At 38.8% G+C, this 17,024-nt stretch overlaps 2 non-coding genes across 2 annotated transcripts; both read right to left on the bottom strand.

The window, feature by feature from the left end:
* Nucleotides 1-9,171: 9,171 nt before the first annotated feature.
* On the bottom strand, nt 9,172-9,244 carry TRNAV-AAC (transfer RNA valine (anticodon AAC)). Its single transcript has one exon. It is a non-coding gene; the product is annotated as a tRNA-Val (tRNA).
* A 196-nt stretch (nt 9,245-9,440) lies between these two features.
* Nucleotides 9,441-9,513, bottom strand: TRNAV-AAC (transfer RNA valine (anticodon AAC)). The gene has a single exon. It is a non-coding gene; the product is annotated as a tRNA-Val (tRNA).
* Nucleotides 9,514-17,024: the final 7,511 nt, after the last annotated feature.

The raw sequence follows: 17,024 nt of genomic DNA, 5'->3' as shown, positions 1-17,024 counted from the left end.
GGATTCATACACACGCACTCGAGAACACACACAATCACAAGGCAAGGTCGTCTCTAGCGCTCTCTCTGTATCCCTCCCTCTCCAGGAGGAAAAAAGGGGAGAGGTGATGCCGGCCAGAAAAGAAGGCCGGGAGTTGTTTGAGAGCTTCGGAAGAAATGGAGAGGGAGAAATGGAAGAAAGTGTTAAAGCCGCACACGGTGACCGTAAAGTGAGGGGACGTCAGCACGTTAGGAGCGCGGTCGTAAACACACGCCCTTCTAAAAACCGAGTCCGCGGAGGCGCATATAGCCCCTGCTGCACGTACGTACTTCTGCTCGATAACTTCCCAGCGAAGGCTCAAATGTGGTATGGCTTCATCTCCCGCTCCTCCGACGCGCTCTTCTTCGCGCAAAACCCTTCACTCCGGGGTCATGTGCCACAATCTCTCGCGTCGACCACCGTAACGTGGGGGAGGTCGTGTGTGTGTGAATCGCTCCCCCCAGTGGTCGGTGGTCACAAGTTATAAGAGCAGCAGCGGCTATTTCCCGAGCGCACGCAAATACGTCTTCAACCGTTGTTGGCAACCGTGGAACTGAGGGGTCGGCCCCTCCCACCTACCCTCTGCTTCTGCGCGCATCGGTTCCTGCCGCCCCCCTCACCGCTCACCCCCATCGCCCCTGACCCCTCTTCCCCCGCCCGCGAAAACATTCCTCCCTCCTCCCGCTCCGACGCCTCCCCGTTCCCCCGGCCCGTCCCTCTAGAGCCGCGTGTTTCCCCCTCGCTCCCTCACCCCCTCTCCTCTGGGGCCTCCCCACTCCAGGCCGGGTCACCAGAGGAAAAAGCTAGGGGGAGGTTTATTTTGGATATCTAAAACACCCCTATTTCTCGAGCTTTGAACACGCTTATCCTCCTGCCAACCCCCTCGCGTCCGTGACGTGGGGGTGGGTTGGTTGTTTTATGGGGTAGGAGGGGTGTCCGGTCTTTTGGGCCGGAGCACAAGGTGGGGTCCGAGCCGAGGTTTTCTGTCCCTCCGCGGGGGTCCCCCCGAATGCCGTGAGCGGGGAACACACGCCGGGACGTGTGGGATGAATTCCGGCAGACCGCGTGCGTCCGGTCTGTGGGGTGGATGGGGAGAGGGTGACGTCGATGCGTCGCTATGGATTCCACGTCGCTACGCTACCGCGGAGGACGGTTTTTCGGAGAGCCGCCTGGCTTGTCGGGTTCGATCGTGGAGTCTGCGGCGGGCAGGAGTGGGGGAGGGAGGTGCGGTGTAGGAGAGGGATTCGGGTGGGAGAAGCGTTTCGGATGCTAGGGGGTGGGTTTGAGGAGAGGGAGAGAGTGGAAGAAGGGGGGAGAGGTTTGATAAGGGGGGGACGGGATGAAAGACGGGGGAGAGAGAGCTGGAGGAAGCCGGGAGAAGAGCGTGGCTCGGACGTCGCTACAAGCAGGCAATTTCTTTATTCATTTTTATTAAAGGGGCCCTGAGACCCTCGTCGCCGCACCGCTTCTTCCCGTCGTAGCCGTATCCTCCCCTCCGAAATGATTAACTGCCCTCGATCCCGGGTCCATAGCTCTCGAGGGGGCCGCGGAGTCGGACTCCCCGGAGAGATAAACATTAAACGTCGAGAGGGACCTCCTGCGTGAGCGTCATCCAGTTTGTATGCCCAAGCGCATAGGGCTTGTTTTGTTGCCCTAATGCTCGCCGGGGACCTCGGTCAGCGATGACTCGACAGCCAGGGTTTATGCAAATTTCGTGACCGTCTCCCGCAAAATATTTTCGTTGCACATAAGGCGAGCCGCTCTCTTCACTTGGCTGCACCGAGGTAGGACTTCTGCCGGAGCAGGCCATGCATGCATTTATGTTTACCTATCTGCGTTTGTTTTCTTGCCACTCGTCGTCGGGAAGCGTGCTAGAAGGGGGGATGGAGAGGGGAGGCCGAAAGGGCCGGGGGGGAGACAGCGGTGTCTCGTTCGCGCGGAGGAGTTGCATGTGCAGCGCTTTGGCCTCGGTGTTGCGGTTTACAAAATTTTTGCGGCTTCCTGCATGCATTGCCCTTCGATTCAAATTCCATGAATTGCCGTCCTTCAGTCACGCCTTCCACTATGCCCCAGGATACGCCGGCCTTTTAAAACAATCGCAATCCCTCCAGTGAGATTTCAGAAAGGAAATGTTTGCCTCTCTTCGTGCGGCCATTCTCAGTGGATTTCATTTTTTTTCACCTGAAATAACCATTCCGTATACTCTTGCACCAGACCCTAACCGTTTACCCAGAGGAATGAAATACTGAGTATCAACTTCCTTCGTGGAAATAAGAGACATATGAAGCCAATGCACGTATGAATGGGCAGGCATTTTCAGTTAGGTAAAGATTGTTTAGAATATGTAATGTAGAGGCTAGGAGGAGGCGAGGTTCTAAAGATTTGGAAAAGATTGTTTGAGGCGACGAAAATATATTGTTAAAGGAAAAATGATTCGGTAAAGTTGGAAGTGATTAAATTCCATAAAATCGATGGTCCCTTACACTCCTCTAAATACCAAAGTACCAATATATATCATTGCTAAGTGATTAACGTCAATGAGAAGTTGAGTTACTCAATTTATAGTCACCCGTTAGTAGTACCCTGCTTTGAATGGGCTTGAAATTATGTAGTATGTGTCAATGTAGAAAATATAAATCAATAAGTCAGCAAAATTTGAAAGCACATGTAGTACCTTCCGAGGTAAAAGCCTCGTACACACCCTTGAAGCGCCTATGCATTTTTGTAAGGGTGTTGATAAAAACCTACCTCCATCTGAAAGAAATTGAATGTCCGTCATTCAACCAGCAGTTTTTGTATTTTTCTGAGTTGGTACGTTCCCTTCCTACTGTAACTTACTTGGCTCAAATCCTCAGCTACATATAATTAACAAATAAACAAAACTCAATCAACTAATTTTGAAGCAACCTGGCGTATCGGTGTTATATGTATTTTACTCGTATAATTGATTCCATGCTTTCCAGCAATTACTTTCAATTCAGAAGATATCACGGTATTATCGCGCTTATTTCTAGGAATTGCCAGAAGCGTATTAATAAATGCTGCCATGATAGGGTCTTCAGCTACATCTTCAAAGTTACTAATCTTAATAAGTTCCATGTGCTAATTCTTGTTGGTCCCAGAAAAGAGGAATGTTGAGATCTAACTTCCTCTCATGTATGATTCATAACATAACTACCCTCTATGGCAAATTGACGGATGTAAATCCTCAGTTGTCCAAAGACGTGAGGAATAAATTTGAAAAGCATCCATGCGTCCATGATGACTTCATTATCTTCAATAATCTCTCCTTGGTCAAACTCGGGTCATCGGACCAAAATTGTGTTATTCACGGTTAAAGGCGGACGTAATTTAATTGTAATTTGTTTTTGAAGAATCTACTTTTTCGTTTTTGATGCCATAAAAATTGTTTTCGGCATTACGTTGTTTTCACTTTTAAAATGTTAAAATCATTATTAAAAAGGAAAACAACTGTCGTTTAATGTTAAAACGTAAAACCGGGCGCCGTAAAGGGATACGTTTTCATGAAATATGCTTGCTTTCATTTACATTTTCATTTGTCTCTCATTTTACACTCGTGAGTACTTTAAGCTGCATTAACTGGAGTTGTTGCAGCGCGGAATCTATAAGTAAACTTGAACTTTGGTTCAGATTTTTGAAATTTACACTCGGCCTATTTGTACCATGGTGAATACAGGAGACATCGCAGTTTGAGGCTAGATTTGGTAACGTTTTGGCGTCAGTGATGAGTTTTGAAATATAAAAACGAGTGCATGATATTACATCTAATGGAGGCAGTCATTAAGAAGTAATTAAATAAATATTATGCATCCTTATGACGTAGGGTTGCCGTTTGCGAGACCAGAGATACGAGAAAAGCAGATTTCGTCCTCTCTCCCTGAATTTCGTCATGAGAAGGGCATACTTGGAAGCTTTACTGGAAGAGAATATGTAAAACATTTATTGATTCCTGGAAGTATATCGCCTCAGTGTTCGGAAACCAATGACCCGACCAACCCAACAACAGGAAGGTAGAGAAGTATGCGGCGGCGGCCTAATCGAAGCCACACCATTGGGTCTTTCCGTTCACGTTATCGATAGAATCTGAGTGAGAGCATTTCATCATCAGAGAAAATCCTGCTCTTTTCATATTTTTTAAATGAAAAAACTATACACACTTTGCTAAAAATATTTCATCAAAATTAGAAGATTTACCCAAATAAGGGTTTAGTTACAATCGTTGATTTAAAATTAACAGAATCTTTTTCCGCAGAAGATTTGACATTATTCTCTGACTATTTGAAAAATGAGAACAAACTTGAAGATTAGATCACATTGTTGAGGGTTTGTCCTTCCCATCTTTGTACTTTAATGGTATTTTATCTTCGAATATGTTCACTGAGTAAGGAAAGTTTTCCAGTACCGATCCTCAATTCAACTACGAACACGTTTTTTATGGCATCTGGAGTATAGAGAATTGGAAAGCATCCGAAATTATCAATTTTCTTTCGATTAATTTTTAAATTGACAGAAGTTGAAAATCGGACAGATCAGCAAGGCTGATGTTTCATTACAGCTTTCACAAAAATTACTTCTTCCAAGTCTTGATGAAATTATGTACCACAGATTGGTCACTGGAGGATTAAACATAATTTTGCGGCAGATGTCTATCAAATTTTATCAATTTTACGCGTCCTTAAAAATTTATCTTATCGAGCCATTGTGTTTCGATATCCGACGATTAATGTGGACAAGTCTGTGTTGGAATCAGTCTAGCCTTTAGAGGTACGCTTTAGGTAATTTGCTTGAAAAACCAAAGAAAAGGTGGGTCTTCCAACTCCACTTAATCCTGGACGAAATGAGGGCTCCTTCCATGCATTCAAATGCAGCTAAAGAGCTGGTGTGGAATGAAGAGATCTCATAGGGTTTAAAATACTCGTACTTCTTTGAATCATTCCTCTTCTCCTCCGTAGGGGAATGTCATTCTAATAAATTAATGCTTTCTAGGTTGTATATTAATTATAATAATATATATTATAAATATAATGTGTATTTCTTATAATATATATTATATATAATATATATTATTTATAATATATATTATTTTTATAATATATTATATATAATATGTGTCGTCAAAACTACACATGTGAGTGTTCTTTCTTTGTGTTTCTATGTTTTAAAAATCTACATCTGTGTTTATATATATTTTACATAATTTATGACTGGGGGTCGTGGTAGTCTAGGGGTAGGTCGTTGGACTACCGACCGGAGGGCCCGGGTTCGATTCCCGGTCAAGCCTCTCTGGGCACCTGCAGCTCCACCCAAGCTAAAGCTATGCGATTTTTCGGGTACCAGATCTTCCTGGGAAACCATAACCGGCCTATAGAAGGGAACTGACCCCTTTCCCCAATGTGTGAAATTCACACGCCGTCGGGCTTAGTACTGGGTATACTCTACCATCACCTACCAAACTGACCTTAGGGTTGATTACTGTGTTTATGGTTTATATGTTTGACTGACTATATATATGTATATATATATATATATACACATATATATACATATATATATATATATATATATATATATATATATATTTATATATATATACATACATATATAAGAACTGGGGGTAGGAATGAAAGTTGGTGGGTAATACGTAAAATCAGTTAGGTTTGCTGAAGACCAAGCCCTAGTTTTTCAGTCAGCGAAGGGGAAGCAAGCATTGCTAAGTGAAATGGAAATTCAGTACGATAGGGAATGGGATGAGAGCCATAATTAATAAAAAGAGTTTATACGGTTTTAAGGAATGAGAAAGGCTAAGCTTAGCATTAAAATAGTAATTACTAAACAATAGTAATTTAGACGAAGTTAGATACTTTTCAACGGTTGTGGGGAACCTAATTTTGGCCATACCAGTATACAAGTATTGACTTATGTGTACACTTGCATTGTCATTAATGTTAAGCAGTTGGTAGCAGCGATCGCATGCAGTGGACGGCGGAGAGTGTTAAGATTACTAAAATTTCAGTCTTTCTTTTAACTTAGAACGTTAAGCAAGGTGTTTTACGTCTATTTTTTCAACATCATAATTTTATTTCTTAGCGTACTCTGCTCTCGTTATAATAGCTCTATTACTTCGTCTTTACAGAAAAATGAAATTTATCCATTTTAAAGTTGCGGCTTCTACTTGAAAGATATTTTCTAATCAATGGAAATAGCACCGAACAAAATTGTTTATCAATAGCCTAACTGATTATTCTGTCCTTAATTTTACAGCTTGTTTTATGACTCAGCTTAAAATTACTGAAAATAAACTGCAATTTTGTGAAGCGGGTTGATATTTCTAGAAATTACATATTGCATTAAAATCCTGATCCTTGGTACAGTTGGAGAAGGTGTATGTGTATTCAGGGCATAGTTCTCACACGTATTGAAGTTAGTAGAAATAGAAACAGCGAGAGGTATGAAAATACCTGAATAGATGTCGAAAATTAAAAAAATATTTAAAATGCCTGAGATTTCTACTTATTAAAATTCGGAAGAATCAGTTATTTTTTGAAATTTTCTGTTAGCGTTTTGTTACGAAAGCAAACATGCTTTCATTATGTACTCGTACGTCATAATTTGCTTGCTCATGTGCACTATTGCCTCATTATTCCACGCTATGGAAGCCAGTCATTCGATATAGCGATGTTTTTTAACGTTGGATGCTTTTTTAATGTTGTTTTGTTTTCGAAAAAGCAAAACAATTTATCAATAGTTCATTTTGTATTAACATTCAAAAACTGAGTCATAAGGATAATAATCCTATTTTATTTTTATTCGCCGCGATGTCAAGAGTATGAATTTATTGTTAGGAACCATACAATTTTCATTTCATGGAAACCATTTATGAATAAAGCTTAATTAAAGTAGTTTAATGAAGCCGGTCGAACATAACATGTTTCATATACCTTTCTATAAATTTTTTATTGGTTTGTGATTGCAGTCTGTAGCAGTTTGCCAGCGCACCTGAATATGAAGTCACATAAACGGATTCAATTTCCCTTCCAAAAAGACTTTTTTAAATAAGAGGGCCGTTATAAATGTATTCCTCAAAACGTGATTACTAGTTTATTCATAAAAAAACCTTCGTCTCATTGATTAATTGATGTAATTAATATTAAAGTTACGATCCATATTACCAATTTATTTATGAAAAATGCGTTCCTAGCCTCCTCGTCATCTTAAAGTATCATGAGATGGACTCTCATTTCGAATAAGTTGGCATTGCCATAGAGAAAGCACATAAAGTTGGGTGGCACGAAATATGAGAAACATTGAGTTTTCCTTGAAATGAGAGTTTTCTTCAAAAAGTAGAGGTGCATTTGGAAAATCATGATTAAAATACACTAAATATATAACGTTGATGATATATCTATATATAACATGCAACCAAGTAAGTACAGGTATAGTAAGTACAACTTGTATAACCTTGGTACAGTAAGTAAGTACAACCTGTATAACAGTTTTTCAAATATGTGCATAAATGAAATCTGGTCTGGCAGAAGGATACTTCCATCCAAATCGATCGGACGATTTACCACATGCAGTGCTGACGTGATAACGCTGACTGACCGATAGAGCCGCAAAGGCTCTTCGGTTCAAATAGGGTGTTGTAAGAGAATCACTACTTTTCAGTTCATAAAGCTGTTTCTCCCGCTCCCTTAACAGCTGGAGTCTTATACTAATAGAAAAGTACTGAATCTCACCTCTTCATTTACGTCGATTCAGACAGCTACAGCTGAGTGGCATCACGTTCGTCACCATGCCCTGGAGGTCGTTGGTCAAAGAATTGCCTCGAGAAACGTTGTTGCGAGTAGTCTTGGGTGTCCAGGAAAACCGACGTCAAGCAAAACCTCATCAAGATCCGAGGGGTATGCACATATGAATAGAAGCGTTTCATAGCCAAAGATGAAAGTTCACTTGAGTGGATGAATTCCCTTGGCCTTCTTATGCTCTTACCTTCAATTTTTTCTTCACATCTCATCTCGAGGTTCCGTACAGTTATTTCCTTTTTCCAACTTTTTTCAGCACCTCATTTCTCCATTGATTCTTCCATAGTCCCAAGCTTTGCAAACCGAATGCTCTTCCGAATAATCATTGGCTACTTTTTCAAATGTACATTCACTGAAATAGTCATAAAATTGTATTGGAGTGATTCTTATCCATGGGATATTAAATTCCAGACAAAGATATTCACATTGTACTGTTTTTTGTAAACACATTAGTTGCATCTTCACCATGAATGTGATGTTTGGTGTAATGCAACTACAGTATTCCACATTCGTATTCTTTGATTATCCTGCTACAAAGAAACGAGGTCGGCTAGCAGAATGTAATTTCGCTACCTCAATAGTATCACACGTTTTCAGTAATTTTAGTGCTAACTTTACAAAAGATAACGTCAGCCAAAAGAATGGTTTGATGGGCGAGCGAAGAGTTCACCTAACTCCGTCAGGCGAACTGAAAGTCTATTGGTATGTGAAATCACATAGTAGGATAAGGGGGACAGTTCCTTTTCCTGTGCCGCATGAGGTTTCCCAATGGTCCTGGAACTAGAAAATTCATACAGTGTGTGTAAGGTAGAGGATGTCCAGAGTAGTCATCCGTTCTCGAACTCTCGACCTCGGGTCAGATTTCGATGTCCTCATAGGCATTTCGCTACCCATTGGACTATTACGCCCCTTCGTAAGAGAAAATGAGAATAACTTTCATGCGGACGTTTTTCAATAGCTCCGATCCATTTAGAAAATAGGTCTTCAAATTAATTTCTTGTTTAAGCTAATCATGCGCATTTTAAGCATTCAAAATATTCTAAAATTCAAGCGCTGTCACACATATTTAATCTCATCCATCGTGTCTTTGAATTTATTTTCAATCTCTATATTTTAATGCATTTTATGGTGCATGCACTCCCAATTGCTACATTCCAATCCTGTATTATACTTTTATTTGCTTTTCCATGTCGGGTCATCTTTAACAATATAATTTCTCCAGGTCCTTCCCTACATACACTGCACATAAAATCGGCCTAAAATACAACACTGCGCGAAAAATGATTTCCACAGATTTGAAGCGTCTAATTCGGAATTTCTGGAGGAAAAATGTTTCCGCCCGGGATCGAGCCGGGGGCCTTCCGCGTGTTAGGCGGATGTGATAACCACTGCACCACGGAAACACTTAAAATATGTTTAACTTGTACAACTTCATGTTGTGTGTTTAATGTCATCAACGCTGTAATCGAGCAGAATTTTGGCTGTTTTCGAAAAGGAAATTATGTAGAACCAAAAATTATAAATAAGTTTCCATTGCAAAATTATCCATTCATGCGAAATTAGCTATGTAATTTCGAAATAAAGTGAGAGAAAAAAAACTGTTTCCGCCCGGGATCGAACCGGGGACCTTCCGCGTGTTAGGCGGATGTGATAACCACTACACCACGGAAACAAGTGAGAGGAAATGCGCTCCCCTTAGTTCTAGTATAATGTTAAAAATTTTGGTACCGTTCCGCAAGTCACATTTTCATTAATAAGTAGCCGATCTCAAACTTTAAAATGTACCGTATGTATGCGAATTTTTCACGTTGTTAGATTTCATTGACAATGGTGTTATAATTTTTTTTCGAGCATATACAGCGAACCATCTGATACAGGAACGTATTATTGTTATTTTTATCAAATTAGGTTCCGGAATTTGATTATTTTCCCGTAATTATTCCAAATAAAGACCTACATATGTACCACACAGTTACTGTGAGGATGTGGTAAATGATGCCTTTTTTCTTACTATTATTCGAATTCCAATAATCCTATCACATGGTTTATCGAAATTCAAGAAACAAAATTACGGATTAAAATGTTAATATACATGCAGTCACATATATGCAATTTGTTATATTTTTCTGGCAGTGAAATCTTCAACTAATTCTTCGTTTCCGCCTTGAAATGAATTTTCTTCCCCTCCGGATGTCATATTTTCCAAATAATGTCTAGCTATTGACTTGAAAGTCTCCGAGTCATATCTGGTTAAATCTCTCTCGATATTATCTAAACCCAGTGTAATTTTCTTGGTATTACCCACTGAGGTAAATGTGGTAGCTAGGAGAGGAACTCTCTCCCTTCTTTCAAGGCTCTCCCCTCTCCTAAGGCTACCTTCGCGCTGGGTTCTGCCATAACGATCCAAAATCTTAGGCCTGTTTTGCAATATTGCTTTAAGATTAAAATTTAAAAAGGTTCTCATGAAAGGCTTCCAACGTTATCATTCCGATAAGTCCAGAACTGAACCAATGTTGCGAATTCTTGATGACCAATCGAACTCGCCAGCAATCAAATGGGCAATGGTAATTTGAGAAATGAACGAATTTTCGGAAATTGCATTAACAGAAGCGTAGAATGATGAAATTTAAAGCCGGAAGTTGCTTTAGCATTTTTTCCTAAAACCGGGAACCAACGTCAGCCCAATAGACTCCTTAGGGTTATGCGTGATATTCTGCGGGCTCTAAAGTTTAATGCCATTCATGGTACAAAATTCCATTTATTTGCCTTTACTTCCCTTGGGCAACAAAAGGGCCCCTCAAGAGCCTAAGTCGTTTGCTCAATTAAGGAGATGCATATGGCTCCGCAAAGACTAGGGGAGTGAAAGAGACGTTAGGGTGAAGTGCTTCGGTAATTGCCTAGTCATCATTTTCCAACAATCTTGTCAAAACCAGGTGTAAAATAAGAAAAGGGGAGTCAAATTTTAAGCATCAAAATGGAAAGTTCCGGCAAACTTCTAAGGGGATGGGCGGGGGCGATTGAGGACTATGTACACCAGGGTAATTTTAATCTGAAATAGTTTGGCAGTTAACGCATTTCGTGAAAATTTGTCTTAGATTGGACCTAGACTATTTTCTATCAATTTAATGTGCATAAATATTGTAATTTTAGTATTAGTGTTACCGCAATAAGTTTTAGGTCCATGATCAATCCTGTTGCCTGGCTCAAAAATTATGGTAGATGGTAGTGGCGTGGTTACCCTCATCTTCTCTTTGAAGTCAGTCTTGATGTCGAAAGCATACTCTGCAGAGTTACGCCTTTGTATCGAGCGAGTGCTTTGAAGAATATTTTCAATAGGCAAACAGCGACCTTCCTCAACCCTTGACAGTATATGAACATTTATAAAGTAATTATTTCAGACTAGCTAAGCAGACCCTTATTTATTGGAACACTGGAATATCAATTAAAGAAAAGTCACACGTAGATTATCAGTCATACCGAAGGTAAAATTAATTTAAATTATATATTATACTTTGTTGATAGGTCATTGATAATGATTGATAATGTTGGTATAATTTAGCATGCGTGTTCATACATTTTCATTTGATTGAAATATTTCTGAAGATTTCACCTTCTGCAAAATACATGATGAATGGTATCATATTTTATATATTTATATTTGTAAATAAATGTACGGAATTATTTATTTATGTAAATGTGATGTAAACATTAGAATTTAATTACAGTCGGTCTTATTTAAAAAATAAAGGTAGTCGAAAGCCAGATTCAAGTTATAATAGCATCGTTAATTTGGGTTCCATCATAAAATGTAAATCAAAGTTGTTTGCCTGATACACGCATATCTGACCTATACGTCATTCCATTTAACTTCTTTCTAATGCATAGGACTCGCACGAAGTCCATTATCAAGTATGATTTGCTTTAAATTCCTCAAATAGACCTAGAAAAGCATAGGCATCGACGTTGAGTTAAAAACTCCCTTGCCTGAAAGTATTTTGCTCCAGCTTAGGTTACTTAAATGTGTCTATCCACAGTGCAAGTACCTATCTACGATGAGCTACAATTCATATCACTAAAAAAGGAAGTGTGAAGTGGAGGAGATGGCTGCGGTGATACTTCTGATGCTTCAATCCAGTGATTTAAATAATGTCATATCGTCAAGCAAATTGACATAAATGCCTGATTCGTTTATCATGAAATTGTACCAGTTTTATACTTTAAAAATCTCTGCATGGAATCATTAGAAAAAATACGGTGTAACGCATAATTTAAATTTGCACAACGCGAGATCTTCCATGAAGCGCAAAAAATGTATTCGTCAGAGAGCATATATTTTTAAAAAGCGACATGGAATTGGAGAAATATATGCCCGAACTAATGGATTTGAGGACGTACTTAACCGAGATGATTACCTGATAAGAACGATTTTGCAGCTCCTAATCCATTGGCATAATCCTCTTTCCCCTTCATCATGCTTGTTCAATGAAACTCGCTCTCATGGAATGCGTGATTGGATGGCTAGGGTGTATGCATGTGAAGCTAAGCATAAAGCTCCCAGTAGAGCATGTTGTTAGTCCGACGATTTTCTTATCGAGATTTGGACTCAACGATCTAAGGTCGTGGCGATGACTAGTCGACCCGAAATTATTATTATCACGCCGGCAGCTAGTAAGCCAGCACGCCGCGTCGCATGCTTGAAGAGGCGTCTCGAGAAGATGAGACAAGAGTTTAGACCAGTCGGGTTGGCTCTCCTGTCCCGACTCAATTTATTCCCCGCGCTTGTGACCCTCTCCGCAGTTTGCTCCCCGTCATTCCCTTCTGGTTAATCTCGCACTTCCCGTCCTCCCCCCTTGCATTTTTCATTTTCCGTTTCCTCCTCTTCCCTACTTAGTCTCCTTTAACCCCCACAATTCATCTTTTCTACTTGTGCATGCATATGTTATGGGTCCTGACCATCAACCTGGCATCATTGCTGAGCCGGTTTGGGCCTTGCTGTATGTTTACCTTATGAACTTCTTCGTCTCCCACTCTCTTCGCGGATACTTCCATCTCTTCTCGTCAACGTCTCATAAGCTCATCTTGAAACATTGGTGGTTTTTTTTACTTTGGAGAAGTTTTTACGTGCCCATGGTATTTTTCACTCCGAATCTTTCATGATAAGAAGGGCCTTGAGAAATTTCAAAAAACCTATTTAAAGTTATAAGAAAAGTGGAAAACCTTTGTATTGCAATACGTTGACCTTGTGTAATCGTATCTTTCTTTGATTGACGCACGCATAGGTTAGCGATAACCGTAGCGGTTGGGAAATGCTTTCAAGAATTATCTTTAAGTTAAATGGTACTCCGAGGGTTCAAAGGTATATCACAAATCTGTAAAAAGTGTATTATGAGTGAGGAAAGTGTTAAAAAAAAATAATTTGATCGGTATTAGATTTAAACCGCCGCCTGCCCGATGCCACTTGGGTGTTTTAATCCATGAAGTCATCAATCAATGCCCGCCAAAAACGAAATTTCAAGTATTAGGAATGTTAGATTAAAGTGACAGTTAATTCAATTGGTCTATAAAAAGTGGATGTATTTCTTTGCATCACCGTTACCAAGGTACAAAAAGTATATGCAGCTTTTAGTAACAAACATTGGTTGATAGTCAAAGACAATTAAAGTAAAAACAAGAGGCATTTGAAAACCAACTCGAAGTCAGGGATACAGGACTATACATAGTTTTTGAGTAGAAAAATATTTTGCAGTTGAATTGGTAGGCATTATTTTTGTAATTAACGTCATCAATTGGTAAAGTATGAGTAGTTAATCGTATTAGTGGCGTGTCTATAGAATTGCCACTTTTATATTTCAGTTAATGGCTTGAATGAAAGCACTCGATCATGTTCTAAAATAGCATTCATAAGTGTTTCTTCTCGTTTTAATAATTTTTAATGACATTCATGGTAGCGAGCCACAGAGAAATACAAATCAAGAGTAGAGTATATCAAAGGTAATCGAGCGTACTATTTAGCATTCATGAAAGCGGCGGATTTGAAACATTTGTGACTAAATGTGGTGCGGATAATTAAATATATTTTTAATACATCATCTCCTTAGGAAAATATAAATTCTTCTCGTTTTAATAATTTTTAATGACATTCATGGTAGCGAGCCACAGAGAAATACAAATCAAGAGTAGAGTATATCAAAGGTAATCGAGCGTACTATTTAGCATTCATGAAAGCGGCGGATTTGAAACATTTGTGACTAAATGTGGTGCGGATAATTAAATATATTTTTAATACATCATCTCCTTAGGAAAATATAAATTATAAAAGAGCATTAAATAGAAAGCATTTAAACCTCCTTGACATCGCTATTCTATTTTTGTCCTTTCCACGTTTGCCTAACATTCTCCAATCTACGTGCATTAAAGTCTTCAACATCCCACTGCCGATAAATATGTTCTCCTCGATTGTTCCTGCCTCCTTAGGATTTCTACCATCATACCCCTCCCCTCGCCCACCATGCCTAGTACTTCGTTTGTTTTGTGATAATAGACAACCTCTCTTTACATCTCTTCCTAATACTACCTATCCGGGCTTGCCGTCTTCCCCTCGCACCCGAGAAGTCTGAGACATTCACAAATTGCGGACTTCACTCAATCAAATAGCTTTCCAAAATATACGAAACATGCAAATTCGTCCTGATTTTATTATATATTCCTCTCGATTAGAGATCACATTACTGCAATGGTATCGCGCATGCCTCTCCCCTTCCTAAAAACAAACTTATCATCCCCTGAGTATCATTTACCATGTTCTCCATACTTTTGTTGATGATCCTGAGAACATCTTTAGCTGCATATTAGTCGACAGGTGAAGAATTAGTGCAGCGTTTTTGGGTGCTTATTGAATATTGAAGTATTTTAAGTAATTAAAAATGCGTATAATTCACGAAGTTTATGAAAACAATAAATAATGAAGTTATTGTTGAAAATACTAGTGTATAAAAAAATTATAATACATTCGGATTGTACTTTCAACAGCGAGGGGCATTCTTTTCCTCTTGTAAGTGATTTTATTGTTATTTCCTATTCATATACTCAAGTATTGTTAAAAAAATACTCATAATTAGCGAAAAATTGTATATTATTTTTCATTCAACAGAAATTGTTCAATTTTAGATGATCACTTTGAGCACGCACGAGAAATTAATTTTTGTCGGATTTAAGAGACATAACGGGAACAGCATTTCTTCACATACCTACTCTTATTTTTGCACCTCTCTTTCCTCATTACATTTTCTATCGCAAGGATCTATGAGTAGAGAATTTGAATTTCATGTGAAAGGACGTCATTATTCCACTGTACAAGCAGCAATTGGGCATCCGTAAATCTTTTTTTTTATGAGTCAAGTGACCTCAGAAAATTCATCCGTTTCAGAGTTATCGGTGAGTTCTTGCCTTCGGTTTTCTATCGGTTGGCTTCATCCAAACTTCCACTTAAAGACTCCAGCCCTTTCACGAGAGGGAGATGTCGGAAGAAGAAGAAATAAAGTTGGGCGCTGCCGATGAAATCGCATCAACGCGAAAACGAGGTGTGTGCATTAAGACTAATTCGTTATGCAGAGATTTGATTCAATCTATCTCGCCGTTATCAAGGTTGACCCAGTTTTCCGCGGTTTATCGTGTCTGTCAGTCTCCCCTTCAAGGTGCTCGGTTTGTTACGTAAAATATCTCACGAAATTAGTGGATCCGAAGTGAAGAAGCCAACAAAAATTCATTGGTGGAAAAATAAATAAAATAGTGCAGCCGATCGTAAATTTCCTCCACAATGGCGTCTGCTTGCCTGCTCATAAGAAGTTCCCGATCTATGAGCGTTTTGCGTTAATGATGTTTTATAGTTAGTTAAAAAATCAATGTTTAATTACGAAAACGAAGAATTAAGACTCGGAAAGAAAACCGTTAAAACCTAAAGTGAATGAATTGGAGACTAATGTTTTGTAGATTAAACATATATTTATTTTATACTTTATTTCTTAATATTTGGAAATATTTCGATTGTGAGGGTAAAGTCCTTGTTATATGACTTATTATGTCTGTTCTGTAAAATTGAGAATTTAGGTATGCTGGAGTAAAAACAGATTGATGATCAATATTCAATAAAAGTTTGCAGAACACTCGGAAAATGGTGTACTTAGAAAATGTTTGGCATATTTTCAAAAATTATACTACTGAATTTACTCTATATAACATAAAACTGGTTAAAAAATTAATAAGTTAGCTCTATACTTCCTGGAATACGATTTGTGTATCACAATGTGACACTTGAAGTTTTGTGTTAAGAAGAGAGTTTTTATAGTGTCCACCAAAAACCCTATTATTCTTCCTACCCAAACTTAATAAGTCGCTACCCGGTATGAAAATTACTTAGTTAAATAGTTGAAACTTAGCTTTGGTAGTAAAAAAGTTTTTTGTGGACTGTAATAAGATTTTCTTTTCTTCCTCATAAATATGTAAAATAATTTGCGCAAATAGACCCGGAAGCGCAGTACTGGAAATGGCAATGAATGGTAGAGCACAGAATTAATGAAAAGTGTACTGTTGTGGTTGAGAAAATTAAGGAAGACGTGGAACTTGACGTGACGCTTCATATGACCGAAGAAAATTAACTTGGGAATTCATCAGTACCATTAAAATTAGTAAAACATTTTCTTTTGCTCAAGAGATATTGTTAGTTTCTCATTAATTCCATGAAATTAATATTAATATCGTTAGGCACCATTCAACAGCATGTATTTGCAGCATTCAGTAGTGCATGCATTCATTCGCTATTGGGGTAGGCAAAGTCAGAAAAGTTTGATTTTATTTTTCGAAATGAACTTACCCATTTTTAATAACTTCCTCCATATCGTGTAGATGGAAATTAAACCGCATTGGGAGGGCAGACCATCGTGCAAACAAGAAAGCATTGATTAGTTAATTCTGCATTTTCAGATTTTCAATTATATAAAGTATTTTTTTTATTGAGCATGATTTCTTACGAATAAACGGGCAATAATAGAAAATATCGAATATGCAATGTTAAAATTAGTAATTGCGTATAATATTACGCAGTAAAAAATGTTGGAAAGATTTTTCTGGGTCTGCAATTTTAGGCAGGGAAAATTAATATTAAACGAACAAATCATGCTTCGAGCA

The sequence above is a fragment of the Hetaerina americana genome, unplaced genomic scaffold (genome assembly GCF_022747635.1).
Source record: "Hetaerina americana unplaced genomic scaffold, ioHetAmer1.1.p SCAF_50, whole genome shotgun sequence".
Taxonomy (NCBI): Eukaryota; Metazoa; Arthropoda; class Insecta; order Odonata; family Calopterygidae; genus Hetaerina; species Hetaerina americana.
This window is presented reverse-complemented; position numbering and strand designations above follow the sequence as displayed.